General features: G+C 42.5%; 1 protein-coding gene and 1 long non-coding RNA gene across 5 annotated transcripts in view; both read left to right on the top strand.

Moving 5' to 3' along the window:
- Actr3b (ARP3 actin-related protein 3B) overlaps positions 1-16,670 on the top strand; it is a 90,751-nt gene that overhangs the window by 11,909 nt on the left and 62,172 nt on the right. The window lies entirely within an intron of this gene.
- On the top strand, positions 215-5,463 carry Gm42237. The gene is made up of 2 exons (XR_001784825.1): positions 215-1,559; positions 5,154-5,463. It is a non-coding gene; the product is annotated as a predicted gene, 42237 (long non-coding RNA).

Here is a 16,670-nt window from a genome sequence, read left to right on the forward strand (position 1 = left end):
CTTGAGATCTGGTCCTTTCTCTGACCCATTCTGTTGTTTGGACTTTGCACTGCTCTTTTTACTTCATGCCCACATGTTTCTGTCTGGTTCCCTTCTGTATTGTATTCCATTTCATGCCCTGTATTCAGCCCTCAGCTATCTGTGTTTTCATCTGTGTACCATGTGTGCTGATGTCACATCCCCTGGAACTGAAGTTACAGATGGTTGTGAGCCACCAGGTGGGTGCTGGGAATCAAACCTGGGTCCTCTGGAAGAGCAGTCAGTGCTCTTAACCCCTGAGCCATCTCCAGTCCCTGCCTCCCAGGCTGTGCTTTCTTAACATTTATTCAGAAGTTTATTCACATCTTCAATTCTTTTCTTTTCCTTTATTAATTAAAACATATTATATGTGTATGAGTGTTTTACCTGCGTGAATATGGACCACTTGTGTGGTGCCTACAGGGTTAGAAGAGGGCATCTGATACCCTGGCTGTGGGCTGCCATATGGGTGCTGGGAATCAAACCTTCCAGGTTTCTGGGAGGGCAACTAATACTGCTAATTGATGGCTTTTTCCTCTTCCTCAGTGATGCAGATAGTGGCCAGATTAGATCAGATTAGACCAGGCTAAAAGTAGATAATAGCAGGTGTATTAGGAGACAGCTCTGGATTGGGTTCACTGATCTCATGGGTAGAGGTCAGCGAATTCACACATCCAGGCTAATAGCAAGGGGGGTTTATGGGTGTTGGGTTTGGAGTCATGGCATGTGAGCTAGAAGCTGAGACTGTGCCCGTATGTGGTCCCTGGGCGGGCACTCTTGGGTGGGTTGCCCGGAGTTTTCTCTGTGTGGGCGGGGTCGGGGGAAGGAGGGTCGATGGGGTTTCCCAGCTTGTGCAAGGGCTGAGCAGGGCTCCAGCCGAACACCAATCATTGAGCCATCTCTTGCTAGCCACCATGTCTTAGTTTCTTTGAACGCCTTTGTCATCATTCTTTAGAATTCTCCATCTGCAATGACATGTAAGTCACTCTTACTGGGTGAACATGACTTTAGGATTGGTAGAGTTTGGAGGAGACATTGTCTTCATCTTTTCATTGAAACTTTGTGTGTGTCTGCTTAAGTTTGCTTAGTTGCTCTTCTTGTTTCAGTGGAAGTGTATATACAGTGTTTTGGAGGGACTAAGTTCTAGGTAGGATTGAATTGCTGTTTTTCTGTTAGACTGGTGGTCAGGGCACCTGGCTCCATCCCATCTCCTCCCTATGAGGAGTGTCTTTAACAGCTGTCGATCCAGGGGTCCATCGCTGTGAAAACAGAGCGGTAGGCAGCTATGGAACATTTACCCCTGCAGTGACCGTCATTGCAAGGAGGAAAGAGACACTGATTGTGCTGTGTGTACTAACTTACCAGCTGTTGTGGGGAAATGGAAAGAAAAGGAGAACAGATAAAGCAGAGAGGAGCACATAGAAGGTAGAGCTTTAGTGAAAAGACAGTGTTGGAGGATGCTGGGGAGCCCTCTCCGTGGAGAAAGGGCCTGCCTGGAAAGCACAAGGACCACAGATTGGATTCCTAGCATCCAGAAGACGGTAGGCATGGCAGCTGCCTGTCGTGGCAGCACTCAGGAGGCATAGACAAAGAAGGGATGCCTGGACAAGCTGGTTACCTAGGCTAGCTAAACTGGGCAAGCTCTAGGTTCAGCAAGAGACCTCATTACATAACATGGAGATGACTGAGGAAGACATCCAGTGTTTACATGTACACATTCATACAAGCATATGTATATGTTCACTTTGGCACAGAAGTATGCCTACAGCTACAAATATGTACACACACACACACACACACACACACACACACACACACGCACACAAAAAATCAAGTCGGGTGGGGGATGGAGGAATTCTGGCTAAAGATGGAGTTAAGAGGTAGAGATGTTAGATAGCAGAACAGTTCCTGTCGGTGGAAGCTGAAACACAGGGACTCTGCAAACTAGGCCAGACTATGTTCCTTGGGAGTGGAGAGTTCAGATGGAAAGAATGAGGAAAGAGAGGGAAACAGGCAGTCTAGAGCACGAGGAGAGAGGGGCCAATGTGGCCTGCCAGAGTGACACTGGGTTGGAGAAGCTGTGTGTGTGTGTGTGTGTGTGTGTGTGTGTGTGTGTGTATCTGTGGTCTTTTGTGCACTTTATATCTATGTGTTTCTGAGATAAGTTCGTAGGAGTGGGATCTCTGGGTGGAAGGCAAGCTGAGGTTCTCTGCAGGAACGGTCGAGTTGCTGCCTGTGCCTGCAGACTCGACACAGCCTGCTGGCACAGTGTGTGATTTCTACCAATCTGGAAGATGCCTAGTGCTATCTCTGCCTAGCTTTAACTTGAATTTCTTGCGAGGTAGGGGAGCTAGGAATCTTTTCATATGTTCAAAAGCCTTTTGTGTGTCTTTGTATCTCCACTTCTGTCACTGTTTTTCTCTGGGTTTCGGTTTTCTGAGTTATTTTTAGAAGTTCTTCATATATTAAGATTCACGCGGGGGTGGGGTGCCACAGACACTCTCAGATTCAGTGATTTGCTAGGAAGGCAGAACAGAACAGTCTGGGGAGGGAACTGAGGGACCTGGGGGAAGCAGATGCAGGCTTCTGAGTCTCCCCTCCTCCTGTAGGAACAGGATTGTGCACCCAGGCCTCTCTGGTGAGTTATGACAGCATTCTGCAGGGTTCTCACAGCAGATCCAGCTGGACACCAAGTGCCCAGGGCTCTCACTGGAGCTGGTCATGAAGTCCTTTTCCAGGACCCACGTGGCGCCTCACATCTCTCTAACGCCATCAGGCTCTAGGGGATCCAACTCCTTTTCTTGGCCTCCAGGGACGTCAGGCTCACAAGTGGTACACAGACACAGAGGTGCAGGCAAACACCCCGACTCATAAAATAAAGATAAATAAAAGTTAATAATAACAAATATTCAAGTCTCAGAAGAGCTCCTCGTAAATTAAGTTGTTGGAGCCATATAGCTACCACTATGGTTTAGGGACTGTAGGGATCTTCCTAAATTGTCTGTCAGTTCTTAGATACCAGCGACAGGCCACACTGGCAAACAGGCCTATCTTAGATGTGGGCTCAGGCCTGTTCACCCTTTTTTTTTTTTTTTTTTTGCACTATGTGTGTGTGTATATACTTATATACACACATACATACATGAATATACATATATATATATTTATTTTTCTTAATTTTTTTTTACCATGCACAGTAGTTACATTGATCCATCTTTTCTTCTTTGATTTTGAGTCAAACAAGAAAAGTTTTGTTTTTGTCATTTCCAGATCTTATTTTTTTAAAATGTTATTTAAAAATGTGATGTTATTTGGAGCTGTAGCTCCGTTGGTAGAGTGCTTGCCTGGCCTGCATGAGGCCCTGGGTTTGACTCCCTAGCACTTCACAGTCAGGCATGATGGCAGTCGCAGCACTTAGAGTGTAGAGACAGGAGGATTAGAAGTTCAAGGCCATACACCACCACGTAAGAGTTGAAGGTTGGCCTGGACTACATGTGTGAGACCCTGTGGAAAAAAATATTTATTGATTTTCATTTAAACTTCAGTTCTTCTGGAGTTTAGTCTGTAGTTTGCTATGAGGAATAGAACCATTTGGCTCGGCTCCTTTTTCTCCCATTGGCCGTTCTGTGTATCTCAGCATCACTTAGGAAACAACACTAAAGCACGTGGCTGCCAGGTTGCCTTAGCGCATGTCTCTACCTGTTTACTGTGCACTTGACCTTGGCTGCATACAGTGGGGCGAGAGCCTTCTAGGCTGCTGAAGGTTTGACCCTGCCCTGCCAAATCTTTCAGGGGTTCCTTCTTGTCTGTTATGCCAAATGAATCTTTCTTTTCTTTTTTTTTTTTTTTTCGGTTTTTCGTGACAGGGTTTCTCTGTGTAGCCCTGGCTGTCCTGGAACTCACTTTGTAGACCAGGCTGGCCTTGAACTCAGAAATCCGCCTGCCTCTGCCTCCCGAGTGCTGGGATTAAAGGCGTGGGCCACCACGCCCAAATGAATCTTATATTCAACTTCTCCAGGTCATGGATAAAATGCTTAATTGAAGTTTTTGAGATATTGACTTTCATTGATGAGTATCATCTGGTACTGTTGAGTCTTCTTATCAAGAACATCGTATATTTCATATTTCAGCTCTGTCCTGTCTCTCAGAGGCGTTTCGGTGTTTTCAGGTGGATTCCCACTCCTCCTCCTAGAGCTGGGATTATAGCTGGTCTGAGCTGGTCTGAGCATGAGTTTGAGGCTCATCTTGGCAGTGTGACATGAGCCTGTTTCAGAGAAAAAATAAAAAAATATGAAAGCAACTCTTGGGATTATAGGCCTGTGCCATCACACCTGGCTTATTGCTTAGATGTCCACGTAGGTATCTGATCCTTCCCGTCCTCTGCCCTGCTGGGATGAACCGGGGCCACACATGCTGGTTAAGTGCTGCACCACTCAGCTATTCCTCATCGCTCTGCTTTTATTCCTTGTCTGTTATAAATAGTATTTTCTATATAAATTTTAATCCTTTCTCCATGGCCTGCTCATGTTGAATGTATTCTGTGCCCTGAGCTGGGCTTTTGGTTCCTTCGTGTCTTGAATACATAAAGCCCAGTCTTGAGTTCCTGATTCCCTTGCCTCAATTTCTTAAGTTTTGGGATGTAAGATACCGTGCCTGACTAGCAGCTGGTGTTTCTTTTCTATTTGAGACAGGGTCTCACTGTATAGTCAGGCTGTCTGGTAATTCACTATGTAGGTCAGATGTGCCTTGAATCAACGAGATCCACCTACCTTTGCCTCCTCCGCTGGGATAGTGTTCCACTATACCCAAAAGCAACTGTTTTTTTTTAACATTAAAGTAGGGTGCTTTTTGGTCTACTCTGTTTGCTTGTGTGTGTGTGTATACATACATGTGTATGTGTCTATAAATACATGTATTATACATTATAAATATGACAGATATAAAGTATATATACATACATATAATAACAATAGGAAAGTATCTGTCAATTTATATTTTTTGGGAATATTTGTACCTTGAATGAGCATTAGGTATTAGATATCCTTGTCCTAAACGGACATATAACATATATACTACCCACACTCTGCAGACATCCCCCTGTTGGGGTCCTGCTTCCTATTGTGATTACTCTACAGGGTCATCTCTATAAAAGAGGAAAGACAACGCTGCTGCCACAGGCCAGGTGGCGACCCAGCCGGAGACCTACCCTCCATCTCCTTGGACCTGCCTGGGGCAGTAAAGCTGCCTTTGTCCAGACACGCCATCTGACTGAAGACTTCCTAGACAAACAGACACTGAGACCAACAGATAGCAAACTTGGGATCCTCCAGCAACAGATGAACTCTCTTGCCTGAGCCTAATGGCTACCGAACTTGGGGAAACTTACACGATGTCTATGTAAAACTGATGTTAATACCCTTATAAACTGTACAATTCACTGAACAATTAATAATCCCTTGTCTTCCTAGCCCTCACCCCTTGTTATCCCCCTGGGTTATGTTTTATTTTATTTTGATGCATCACTCACCCCACCCAAAATTTCTACTATGCATAACACAGAAGACAGCCACTCCAGGGTTGCCTCTCCTTTATAAAAAGAAGAGGAGTTGTGGGACAGTGGACCCTGCCAGGGAGCTTGGTAAGGTAGAGCGGGTCTGAGTCCTCGTTTCCCAGGTACTCACCTGAGACAGAAGGTGCCTCCTTGCTCCCTGCCAGATACTGGCCTGGAATACGTGCCACACTTCCCACAGAAGGAAACATGACCTGTAGTCTTGCAACCCCAGGTAGAATTCTCCATGCTAATGAGGTAATCTAGAGGCCCTGAGTACTCCATCCGGTTCACCTCCCCAGTGACATGTCCCACACTCCAGCAGTGGAGCGGAACTTAGACCCACATTATATATACAGATGTAGGGGATAGTCTCAGGTAACCCAGGTTGTCTTTGAATTCTTGTAGTTGTTGAAGATAACCTTGAACTTCTGATCCTGGTGCCTCTCTCTCTCAAGTGCTAAGATTACAGATGTGTGTTAGTTTAGCCAACATGTGCAGTGCAGTATATTTTGACACGAAGCTTTGTCCTTTCGTTAGCATTTTATTTAGATTATAACAGAAGTCTAAATGTTGTTGATTTTGTAGGTTGTGTGACTGCATGTATGTGCATGTATGTATGCATGAGCGTGTGTGCAGTCTGGCAAGGCCATCCTCTGCCACATATGAGGCTGGAGCCATGGGTCCCTTCCATGGGGCTACGGGGCGGGGTATCTGGCCAGTTGACACTTTTGCTCCCCCATGGGGCTGCAAACCCCCTCAGCTCCTTCAGTCCCTTCTCCAGTTCCTCCATTGGGGACTGCACACTTAGTCCAATGTTATCTGCAAGCATCTGCCTCTGTATTTGTCAGGCTCTGGCAGAGCCTCTCAGGAGACAGCCATATCAGTCTTCCATCAGCAAGCCCTTCCTGGCATCCACAATAGCATCCAGGTTTGGTGGTTGTATATGAGATGGATCCCCAGGTGGGACAGTCTCTGGGTGGCCTTTCCTTCAGTTTCTGCTCCATACTTTGTCTCCCTATTTCCTCCTATGAATATTTTGTCCCCCCTTCTAAGAAGCACTGAAGCATCAATACTTTGGTCTTCTACTTCTTGAGCTTCATATGGTCTGTGAATTGTATCTTAGGTACTCCAAACTTTTGGGCTCCACTTATCAGTGAGTGCATACCATTTGTGTTCTGTTGTGACTGGGTTACCTCACTCAGGATGATATTTTCGAATTCCATCCATTTGCCTAAGAATTTCATGAAGTCATTGTTTTTAATAGCTGAGTAGTACTCCATTGTGTAATTATGCCATATTTTCTGTATCCATTTCTCTGTTGAGGGACATCTGGGTTGCTTTTAGCTTCTGGCTATTATAAATAAGGCTGCTATGAACATAGTGGATCATGTGTCCTTGTTATATGTTGGAGCATCTTTTGGGTATATGCCCAGGAGTGGTGTAGCTGGGTCCTCAGGTCCAATTTTCTGAGGAACCGCCAAACTGATTTCCAGAGTAGATGTACCAGCTTGTAATCCTACCATCAGTGGAGGAGTGTACCTCTTTCTCCATAACCTCGCCAGCATTTGTGTCACCTGAGTTTTTGATCTTTGCCATTCTGATTGGTGTGAGGTGGAATTTCATGGTTGTTTGATTTTCATTTCCCTGATGACTAAGGATGTTGAACATTTCTGTAGGTGCTTCTCAGCCATTCGGTATTCCTCAGTTGAGAATTCTCTGTTTAGCTCTGTTCCCCATTTTTAATAGGGTTATTTGGTTCTCTGGAGTCTAACTTCTTGAGTTCTTTGTATATATTGGATATTAGGCATCTATCGGATGTAGGGTTGGTAAAGATCTTTTCCTAATTTGTTGGTTACTATTTTGTTCTATTGATAGTGTCCTTTGCCTTACAAAAGCTTTGCAATTTTATGAGGTCCCATTTGTCTATTCTTGATCTTACAGAATAAGCCATTGGTGTTCTGTTCAGGAGATTTCCCCCTGTGCCCATGTGCTTGAGGCTCTTCCCCACTTTCTCTTCTATTAGATTCAGTGTATCTGGTTTTATGTGGAGGTCCTTGATCTACTTGGACTCGAGCTTTGTACAAGGAGAGAAGATTTGCATTTTTCTACATACTGACTGCCAGTTGTGCCAGCATCATTTGGTGAAAATGCTGCCTTTTTTCCAGTGGATGATTTTAACTCGTCTGTCAAAGATCAAGTGACCATTGGTGTGTTGGTTCATTTCTGGGTCTTCAATGTTATTCCATTGATCTACTTGGCTGTCATTGTACTAATACCACACAGTTTTTTTTTTATCACTACTGCTCTGTAGTATAGCTTAAAGTGAGGGATGGTGATTCCCCTAGAAGTTCTTTTATTGTTCAGAATAGTTTTCACTGTTCTTGCTTTTTTTGTTATTCCAAATGAATTTGCAAATTGTTCTTTCTAACTCTGTGTAGAATTGAGTTGGAATTTTGATGGGGATTGCATTGAGTCTGTATATTGCTTTCTGCAAGATGTACATTTATACTATATTAATCCTGCCAATTCATGAATATGGGAGATTTTTCCATCTTCCGAGGTCTTCTTCAATTTCTTTCTTTAGAGACTTGAAGTTCTTTTTGTACAGATCTTTCACTTGCTTGGTTAGAGTTACACCAAGATATTTTATATTATTAGTGACTATTGTGAAGGGTGTCGTTTCCCTAATTTCTTTCTTAGCCTGTTTATCCTTTGGGTATAGGAAGGCTACTGATTTGTTTGAGTTAATTTTATATCCAGCCACTTTGCTGAAGTTGTTTATCAGGTTTAGGAGTTCTCTGGTGGAATTTTTGGAGTCACTTAAGTATACTATCATATCATCTGCAAGTAGTGATATTTTGACTTCTTCCTTTCCAATTTGTATCCCTTTGACCTCCTTTTGTTGACTAATTGTCCTGGCTAGGACCTCGAATACTATATTGAATAGATAGGGAGAGAGTGGGTAGCCTTGTCTAGTCCCTGATTTTAGTGGGATTGCTTCGAATTTCTCAAAATTTAGTTTGATGTTGGCTACTGGTTTGCTGTATATTGATTTTACTATGTTTAGATATGGGCCTTGAATTCCTGATCTTTCCAAGACTTTTATCATAAGGGGTTTTTGGGTTTTATCAAATGCTTTCTCAGCATCTAAGAAAAAAATCATGTGATTCTTTTTCTTTCAGTTTGTTTATGTAGTAGATTACGTTGATGGATTTCCATATATTGAACCATCCCTGCATCTTGGGATGAAGCCTAGTTGGTCATGATGGATGATTGTTTTGATGTGTTCTTGGATTCTGTTTGTGAGAATTTTATTGAGTATTTTTGCATTGATAAGGGAAATTGGTCTGAAGTTCTCTTTCTTTGTTGGGTCTTTGTGTGGTTTAGGTATCAGTGTAACTTCATAGAACAAATTGGATAGTGTTCCTTCTGTTTATATTTTGTGGAATAGTTTGAAGAGTATTGGTGTTAGTTTCTTTTTGAAGGTCTGCTAGAACTCTGCACTAAACCCATCTGGCTTTGGGCTCTTTTGGTTGGATACTATTAATGACTGCTTCTATCTCTTTCTGGGTTATGGGACTGTTTAAATGGTTTATCTGATCCTTATTTAACTTTGGTACCTGGTATCTGTCTAGAAAATTGTCCATTTCATCCAGATTTTCCAGTTTTGCTGAGTATAGTCTTTTGTAGTAGGATCTGATGATTTTTTGGGTTTCCCCAGTTTCTGTTGTTATGTCTCCCCTTTCATTTCTGATTTTGTTAATTTGGATACTGTCTCTGTGTCTTCTGGTTATTGTGGCTAAGAGTTTATCTATCTTTTTGATTTTTCTTAAAGAACCAGCTCCTGGTTTAGTTGATGGTTTGTTCCTTTTTGTTTCTACTTGGTTGATTTCAGCCCTGAGTTTGATTATTACCTGCCATCTACTTCTCTAGGGTGTTTCTTATTCTTATAGAGCTTTCAGGTGTGCTGTCAAACTGCTAGTGTATGCTCTGTCCAGTTTCTTTTTGGAGGCACTCAGAGCTATGAGTTTAGCACTGCTTACATTGTGTTTGGGTATGTGGTAGCTTCATTTTCATTGAATTATAAAAAGTCTTTGATTTCTTTCTTTATTTTTTTCCTTGACCAAGTTATCATTCAGTATAGTGTTGTTCAGCTTCCACATGTATGTGGGCTTTCTATGGTTTTTTTATGTTATTGAAGACCAGCCTTAATCTGTGGTGATCTGGTAGGGTGCACAGGATTATTTCAGTCTTCTTGTATCAATTGAGACCTGTTTTGTGATCGATTACATGGTCATTTTTGGAGAAGTTACCATGAGGTGCTGAGAAGATGGTATATTCTTTTGTTTTAGGATAAAATGTTCTATAGATGTTTGCCAAATCCATTTGCTTTATAACTTCTGTTAAGTTTCACTGTACCTCTGTTTAGTTTCTGTTTTCATAATCTGCCCATTGCTGAGAGTGGGGTGTTGAAGTCTCCCACTATTATTGTGTGAGGTGCAATGTGTGCTTTGAGCTTAGTAAAGTTTCTTTTATGAATGTGGGTGCCCTTGCATTTGGAGCATAGTTGTTCAAAACTGAGAATTCTTCTTGGTAGGTTTTTCCTTTGACCAGTATGAAGTGTCTTTCTTGTCATTTTTGATAACTTAGGTTGAAAGTCAATTTTATTTGATCTTAGAATGGTTACTCCAGCTTGTTTCTTGGGACTATTTGCTTGGAAAATTGTTTTCAGCCCTTTACTCAGAGGCCATGTCTGTCTTTGTCACTGAGATGTGTTTCCTGTATGCAGCAAAATGCTGGGTCCTGTTTATGTATGCAGTCTATGCCGTTTTACTGGGGAATTGAGTCCATTGATATTATGAGATATTAAGAAATAGTAATTGTTGCTTCCTCTTATTTTTGTTGTTAAAGATGGAATTATGTTTATGTGGCTATCTTCTTTTTGGTTTGTTAAAAGAAGATTATTTTCTTGCTTTTTCTTGGGTGTAGTTTCCCTCCTTGAGTTGGAGTTTTCCATCTATTATCCTTTAAAGGGCTATATTTGTGGAAAGATGTGGAAATTTGTTTTTGTCATGGAATATCTTGGTTTCTCCATGTATGGCAATTGAGAATTTTGCTGGGTATATCAGCCTGGGATGGCATTTGTGTTCTCTTAGGGTCTGTATGATATTTGCCCAGGATCTTCTAGCTTATATAGTCTCTGGTGAGAAGCCTGGTATAATTCTGATAGGTCTATCTTTATATGTTACCTGACCTTTCCCCCTTATTGCTTTTAATATTCTTTCTTCATTTAATTCATTTGGTGTTTTGATTATTATGTGACGGGAGGAATTTCTTTTCTGGTCCAATCTATTTGGAGTTCTGTAGGCTTCTTGTATATTCATGGGCATCTCTTTCTTTAGGCTAGAGAAGTTTTCTATAATTTTGTTAAAGATATTTACTGGTCCTTTAGCTTGGGAATCTTTGCTCTCTTTTATACCTATTTTCCTTAGGTTTGGTCTCCTCATTGTTTCCTGGATTTCCTGACTGTTTTTGGTTAGGAGCTTTTTGCATTTTGCCTTTTTTTGACTGTTGTGTCCATGTTTTCTATGGTATCTTCTGCACTTGAGATTCTCTCTTCTATATCTTGTATTCTGTTGGTGATGCTTGCATCTATGAATACTGGTTTCTTTCCTAGATTTTCTATCTCCAGGGTTGTTTCCCTTTGTGATTTCTTTATAGTTTCTATTTCCATTTTTAGATTCTGCGTGGTCTTGTTCAGTTCCTTCACCTGTTTGGTTGTGTTTTCCTGTAATTCTTTAAGGGACTTTTGTGTTTTGTCTTTAAGGGTTTCTACTTTTTTTTTACCCGTGTTCTCCTGTATTTCTTTAAGGGAATTATTTATGTCCTTCTTAAAGTCCTCTATCATCATCATGAAATGTGACTTTGAATCTAAGTTTTGCTTTTCCGGTGTGTTGGGGTATCCAGGATTTCCTGTGTTGGGAGAACTGGGTTCTGATGATGCCAAGTAGCCTTGGTTTCTGTTGTTTATGTTCTTGCTCTTGCCTCTTGCCATATGGGTATCTCTGATGTTATCTGGTCTTGATGTCTCTGACTGTGGCTTGTCCCTCCTGCAAGCCTGTGTGTCAGTACTTCTGGGAGACCAGTTCTCTCCAGAATGAATTTTGGTATGGAGTGCTGTGGCACAGGTTCATCTCCAGGGCATAGGCGGAAACCTGAATGATCCTGTCCCTGGCTGTTCCGTGGTTCCTGTGTCCTAATGACTCTGGGCTGGTCCCTCTTGGGCCAGCAATTTGAGCAGAAGTGGTGGTCTTACCTGTCCTCACATGTGTATCAGCACTCCTGGGAGACCAGTTCTCTCCTGGCAGTATTTGGGTATGGAGTGCAGTAGCACCAGATCAGCTCCAGGCACAGACCTCAATTATTTTTAAAGTTTTGTTTTGAGACAGAGTCCTGCTAAATGGTCCTCATACTTACTATGTAGTCCAGAAAGACCTCAGACTTGTGATCATTCTACCTTTGTTGCTAGTGCTGGGTCAACAGTGTCTGTACCATGCTTGGCTCAGGTTGCAGTGTAATGGCATGGTCACTGTGTCTAGGTAGTTCTCAGAAGTGAGCAGTGATGGAAAGGCTTAGTAGCTCTTCTCTCTTCTTCTAGTATTTGGTTGGGGGGGATTCTCTTACATCTAATTAATAGCCACATAGTCATCAATAAGTTTGCAGAAATATATTCTATTTTGTAGCTGGGTCTTTTGTGGGATAGAAAGATGTCTCAGTGTTAGGAGTACTTACTTTTCCAGAAGACCGGAGCTCTGTTCCTAGTGCCCACATGAGGTGGCTCGTTCTCAGCGGCCTCTAATTCTGGCTCCATTATCTGCCTCTGTAGGCAGTGCACTCGTGCCCAGTCTCTCTGATTCTCTCTTACACACACTCACAGTTAAATAAAACTAAACTGTCTCCTTTTGAGTAGTTTTGGACCTTCATTGTCACAATACAGCCACTCATTCCCCCTTAACTACCTTAAAAACTTAATTATGAAAGTTGTCTAAATTACTAGTAGCTTTTTTTCTAAAAGCACATATCACAAAGCCTTCCAAAACCAAAGGTTTTAACTACTCTGTTGTCCATATGGTGTTATAGATATATAGTCATATGACTGTCCTTGTAACTTCCCAAAATGGACAAAGCAAGTAAAGAAATAGAGACAAAACATCTGAAATTCATATGTATTTCAGGACTTTCACAGTAAACATGCACCCACATGTGGGAGGGTACTGAGATGTGGCATTTCTGCCTTCCTCTGAGTGGCTCCATGTGTCTCAGCATTAGTGACAAGTCTCTCGAGACCCCGTCTACAGTTCTTGCTAGATAGCTGGGATGCAAATCATGAAGAGGCCATTGCCTTTTCAGACAGGTTCATTTCCACAGTGCCAAGTGGCAAAGCATTCTGGGCTGAAGGCAGAATCACTTCTCCCAATGCCCTGATGGACTCTTTGAAGCTAGGCGTCCTGTGAGGAAGACCTGCTTCTTTCTTAGCAGGAATAGCTGATGTCTGGATAGCTGTTTCCCTTAGACCCTTTACATCCTACTATGCACCTTGGACTCTGATGTGTTCAGAACAAAGGTTACAGAAGAATTATAGCTGAAATATACTGTACCTGTGGTGTCAGTGAATTCTTATCTTCTTTCTCTAAAGGATGCCTTAGAGGTTGCAGGGCATTGTATCTCACATCTCTGTGAGGAGGACAATAGTTTTGTTAAACAAGTAGGAGGTCCAAGAGAACTGTTCCCATTCAGAACTGAATATTAAGTGGAAAGGACCCAATATGAGACCTGCACATAAAAATAAGTCATGTGCTGCACACACACACACACACACATGCACACTCACATGCACACACAAGCATGCATGCACATACACAAGAAGATGGGTGTCTCTACAAGCAAAATGACAGATATTCTTTGGAAGAAAGAGTGCTTTAGAAATCAGAATAATCTTAGAATCATCCTTAAAACATTTAGACAGCATAGGTGCAAAAAATCGAAAGATCAAAGAAACAAGAAGATTGAAATGAAGATAAAAGAAGATGTAAGAGACATTTATAAGGAGTGAAAAAGTGATTCCATGGACCATTGAAACAACTCAGCAAATAAAGGCCAAACCTAAAGACCTGAGTTCAGCCTCTGGGACCAGCATGGTTGAGGAAGGGGCTGGGTCCCTCCAGCTGTTTCCTGATGTCCTGTTGCATGGCATTGTTCTTGGGAAGATGGGAACACTTACCCAATATAGGAACTGATCAAAGTATCATTGTAGCAGCAAATTAGGTAAACTGCTTTGTGTTTCCTGTAGGTCACACTCCCAGACACCTACCAGAGCCCTCTGAATTTGTGAATGAAACACACACACACACACACACACACACACACACACACACGCACACACACACCAGTTAATTTTAAATGCCTTGCTAGCTCAAAGGCTGGGCAGTTCTAATCCTTCCCTCTGCTAGCAAACACTCCCCTCTGGTACTTCTGAGTTAACATCTTTTCAAATCTGTATTTCATCTCTGCTACTCCAAACACAATTGGAAAAGTGGCCCGTGTGGCCATTTTCCCTGATTCTCACATGTTGGTGGGCCTTTAGGTCTGATCTTTCTTCTTCTCCGTCATGGCAATCTCTCCTTCCTTTCTTCAAGTTCCTGCCAGCCATTGGCTGTTGGCTCTTTATTGATCAATCAAAACCCAATTGGGGACAAGGAATTTCGGTGTTTGAACACGCAGATTCCTGGTTTTGGGGGCCAGATTAATTCAAAACATTAGAACAAATCTCCAACATACCATTGAGATCCCTACTTGGTGACCCAAATGGATTTTATTGGGGTTACTTACAGGAACATGGATGAGGGGTTACGTACTATAGCAGAAGTGACTCAAAGACACCTGCATCACCAGAGCCCACCGAGCTTGAGTGACAACTCACGAAAGCTGGAAACTTGGCACACATGCACAGCCTAGCAGCAGTGCAGCAGGTTGGTCTTTGGCTCTTCTAAGCACCTTGGGTGGTCCTTACAGCTTATTCAAGGTTGGAGAGGGAGAGGTTTCATGAATCTGCTCAGTTTCAGGGACTTTCAGTAACTTTTGACTTGTTTACTTCTTTAGCTTATCAACCTTCCTGGCAGGATAAAATGTTTCATTTCTCTTTAGGACATTCAGCATCTTAAGGAGCTTTTCTCTAAGATAGGTTTTATTTTGGAGAAAATTACTACACATGTGCACCCTGGGAAGCATAGTCTACTTGTAAACACACACACACCACCCCTAAATAAATAAATAAATAGATAAATAATTTTCAAAGTCATATAATTACTGGGGAGGTTGGATTACCTTTCTGGTATTATTAGTAAAAGAATTTTCAAAACCAGATATAGTGTTGCACGCCTTTAATCCCAGTACTCAGGAGGCAGAGGCAGACAGATGTCTTTGAGTTCAAGGCCCGCCTGGTCTACATAGCAATTTCCAGGATAGCTAGGGCTATGTAGATAGAACCTGTCTCATAAATGAATGAAAGAATGAATGAATTTAAGATTGGATCCTGAGTTTGAGAACAGTTTTAATCACATTTAAAAGAAAAACCCCAGCGGGGCCGCGGGGTGGGAGTGGGGAACGGGCAAGCTCCACACCTGCCTAGAAGAGGAAGATGGAGAACAAGAAAAGAGCAAGCCATACCAAAGTCAGCCACACAGGGGACAGACAGCCATACTGATAGGAAGTAAGGTTTCTGAGAAAGAATGAAAACCCTGGAGTACTAGAAAGCAGATTTTGTTTTTGTTTTTTCCCCTGGGACAGTCTCACTGTGTAGCTCTAACTAGCCTGGAGCTTGCTGTGTAGACCAAGCTGGCCTGTAGCTCACAGAAATCTACCCGCCTTTGCTTCCCAGGGCTGGGGTTGCAGGTGTGCATCAGTACTCCCACTTAAGGGAACCCTGGTTAGATTCTGTCCATCATCTAAAGACACAGAAAAGAAGAAAAAGGACAAGTTAGGCTTTTCTGAATAATTGAGAAAAGTGGGCAGGCATAAACCAACTACATAGCTGCATCCCATAAATGCCCGCACTGAGAGCGGCTATCTCAGAGGGAAAAGCATAGTATCTCATTAAAGGGAGAGGCATTACTCCTGTTTCTTTAGCACGATTTAAGGTGAACCTGTCTTCCTGAGGTCTGGGCCCAGCTAGAATGCCAGGTCCTCATCTAGGCTAGAGGATCCTTCTTTTGACCAGAAGGAAACAGCTTTTCCTTAATGGTCCTTCACTGCCACAATAAGAATTTCAGAATGGGAAACAATGTCACCATTGCTGCTGAGGTCTCAGTTTCATGAGGACAAGCTTTGGGAAAGAGGCTCTGAGATCTGTATGGTCTAAGGGGTCTGAGGAATGAGCTACTGTAGCCATGCTTTTTATTAAGTGTATAGGAAGCCAAAGTAAAGAAATAAGAAGTGATAGGTAGATGGTAGACAGACAGATAGATGGATGGATGGATGGATGGATGGATGGATGGATGGATAGCAGAACATGATCAAGTCAGGTGCTTCAAATATTCACAGAAATTGATAGCCCCTCTAAGGTAGTCAGCTGGAGTGGCTGACTCAGAGTGTCCCCTCATGTGTGATGATTCCAAGTAGAAAACAAGCAGTAACAGAGATGACATCATCAAATCAGGTGCTGTCAGCGGGAGTTCCCAGTGAGCTTTCTTTCCATGTTCTCCTTGGGGCTCCACCTCTGCTTCTCCTCCCCACTGACAGCCCTTTTATAAACAGTGGTCATGCTTGTCGGAAATGGTTTACTTGTAAGCTGTTCTCAAGGACAAATGTTTTTATTCTTGGGCATTTTTACTGTCTTCTTCTCTCCTGTGTAGTTAGTGAGGCCCATCTATCCCCAGACAAGAAGTCTTAGAGCACATTCTAGACAAACATGCTTGGGTCATCTGCTTCCAGAGCCAGCTTTCCAGTGAGCTCAACCAGCAGTTGACCGAATCTAATGTACATTACAGAGCTAAAGAGCTCTATCACAGTCAGGGCTGAAATGTCCGTGTAGTTGCATATATAG

The sequence above is a fragment of the Mus musculus genome, chromosome 5 (assembly GCF_000001635.26).
Source record: "Mus musculus strain C57BL/6J chromosome 5, GRCm38.p6 C57BL/6J".
Taxonomy (NCBI): Eukaryota; Metazoa; Chordata; class Mammalia; order Rodentia; family Muridae; genus Mus; species Mus musculus.